We start from the raw sequence: 2,906 nt of genomic DNA on the forward strand, positions 1-2,906 counted from the left end.
TTGCTGCTTATATTTAATCAAATGCAGATATGTCTCTAAGAATATTAAGCTCTGTAGTGTACTAAAGGATTGTTTCAGGTTGCTAGTGCTTTACCCCTGATCTGAAGAAGAGTTAGTAGGCTGTGCTAAGAAGCAAAGGCCCCAGTCTGTTTCAAGGTAGCGTGTGTGTGTGTTTTCCCCTTAATGTTATTTTTAAATACAATCCCTTCAAATAACCTGACTTTATACTAGAAATGAAGGGAATCTAGGAATTCTGCAACTGCTAGAAAAAAACCCTCATTAGACTAGTAAGACATTTTGGGGTGTTAAAATACTAAAGGTGGGACATGCAAAAAACAAAACAAAAAACTCAAACCCAAAAATATAAAAACACCTAGGGTGAATTCCTGGCCCATTTCAAGCCAATGGGAGCTTTGTCATTGACTTTCATGGGGCCAGGATTTCATTCTTAGGGTCCAAAATAGAGATTTGTTTTGATGGTACAGTTAAGAGCTACAAATTATTAATATAGATAGAAATTGTAGAAGACTATGAACCTAAAGGTAGTATAGTAATGCAAATCCCAGAAGGCAGCCACTGGGGGGCATAGAGCCTAGTATAAGTACTGCATGATGCTGTGCTCTGGGAGTCCATGTAATTGGCACTAACTGGTCCATTCAAAAGTATATCCATAGAGACCTCCATTATGGGTTGTCACCAGAGATTTAACCCAGGACCTCCAGTACTAAAAACATGAGTCAGCACCATCTGAGTTTATAGCTGTAGCAGATTTATGAGCTCTGTGGATGAGACACTAGAAAAGTAGCATGTAATATACACTGGACAGTGGGTTACATATATATAATGGCCAATCAGCCTCCAGTAATGGGAGGAAACTGAGGATAACACCATGGGCATAGAAAACTCAGACAGTTGTTAATTTACATGCCATAAAATGCATTGGCTGAACAGACTAACCATCTCAATGTTGGCACAAGAACCAAACACATAAACAGAGCAGGGCTAAGTTTAGATCTCAGTTGTCTATTTAAGAAGAACTTTTAGTACTGGAGTGTGTGTTCCATTCCATGGGAGATGGTGAGTCTGCAGGATATCACAGAGGGATCAGCTAGCCTAGATCAAAAGGCCACCTGTTATGAATTACAGTAATTCTTTTTAAGGCTGTGATTCTGTCACAGAGGTTGCTGGAAAATCCTCTGTTGCATGGATCCTCCCCACTACAGAAGGTTGTTGAGCAGTTTTACAACCTTCTTCCTGGGCATTACCAGTTACCTGGGCTGGAAATGGAGCTGCCCCTTCCTGCCCCTCTCTAAACGCTGACTGTTATAGGTAGTGAAACCGTCACCTCCTATTATAAGAACATGAGCATAAAGAGGATTTGTTTCAGTTTTTACAGCACTCAGGCGATATACCAGAAAACAGCACAATGGCTCAGAGATCAGCCTCCCATTCTTCACAATGCTACGATCCACACCAGTGTCTGTTATTGTGTGTTTTCAGCACATTCATGTAGGCAGACAGCCAACTCTCAGCTTGAAAGCATCAGGAGTTTGTGTCAACAGGAGTGAAAACAGAGACATCGGGCCGCTGCTTTTGCAGTCCATGGTGAAATGCTATTGATTTTAAATTGAGCAGGCCCTGGCTCACTTGCCACACTTCTCCTGATGAGGTAAAAGTCCCTCATACACCAAAAGAAAACCCCCTGCACGCCAAACTTCACTGCCAGACACAAAGTCTGTCACTAATCAGACCTGAAGCCAGTTTACTGTCTGTGTAACCTGAGCAGACTTCACTGCCCGGCTTATAAGAGAGTTCAGTTCTAGTTTGCACATAAAATAACTGTCATCTATGGGTATAGCACAGGGAAGGGTACATTCACGCACTCTTTTTTTATGCTGAATAAACGAGGAAGCTCTTTGGGGGGCAGCATGTGGGGAGGGGGTCTGAGTGGGGGGGCCTGGTATAGAGGCTCTGTGATCCCAAAACAAGTTAAGCTTCTCTGAAATTGAAAGATCCCCTGGCGTATAAGACATCTGCTGGCCAAGTGGTGCAATCGGCTCCACTTTTATTTCTCTCTCAGCATGCTCTCTAGCATGCAAATCTCCATTGAACTCAGTGAGGCTCTGTAGTAAGGAGTTCACATGTCCTCGCAACAATTCAGCCAGAGACCTCTTCTGAGTGCAATCACCAATGCCTTTTAGATACAGTGTCAGCTCCCACCACCTTCTATTTACAGACCGCAACCTGGACAACAGCTAGCTTCTCCGGCCAGCAGGGCTGCACAGCCCTTAGCTCCTCTCTTGCTGTTGTTGTTTGTTGCTGCTACCCCTTCATTTACTGCCTTCCTATCAGCCCTATATAGCCCCCTGGCTAATGAGGCCTGCAGGTGTGTCTCTTCTATCCAATTAGGTGTGGCATACTCAACCAGCTGCAATCAATGCTTCTTAACTGGAGCTGGGCTAACAGAGGGCTGGCTCAGGACCTCATGGCAAGCACCCTGTTACAGGATCCCTGTAGGTAAAAGGGAGCCCTGCTTGCAATACTAGTGCCTACTGGGGCCTTAAACCACTGGCCTTTAAGGTCCCAATCCTGCAGCTGGGTTCATGTTGGCTGACCTCTGCACCCATGAACAGCCCCACTGACTTTAGAGACCTCTGAGCACAAGGCAATAGCGGGTTAATGTTCTGTACATCCTTGTATAACAGAGTGTTTTGCAATCTAAGCTATAGTATTATACTCTGCATTGGTCTGGAGGGGCAATAATGTCTTCGCAGGCCAGACTGCAACAGTGGTCTGTCTGGACACCAGGGTTTGTGGGTGTGGGTTTAGTTGGAGGACTGGGGCCTGAGACACTATGAAACACTGATTAACTCCTTGTTTTAAATAATGATAGCTGGTAGTATTCG

This window comes from Lepidochelys kempii, chromosome 1, assembly GCF_965140265.1.
Source record: "Lepidochelys kempii isolate rLepKem1 chromosome 1, rLepKem1.hap2, whole genome shotgun sequence".
Lineage (NCBI taxonomy): Eukaryota > Metazoa > Chordata > Testudines > Cheloniidae > Lepidochelys > Lepidochelys kempii.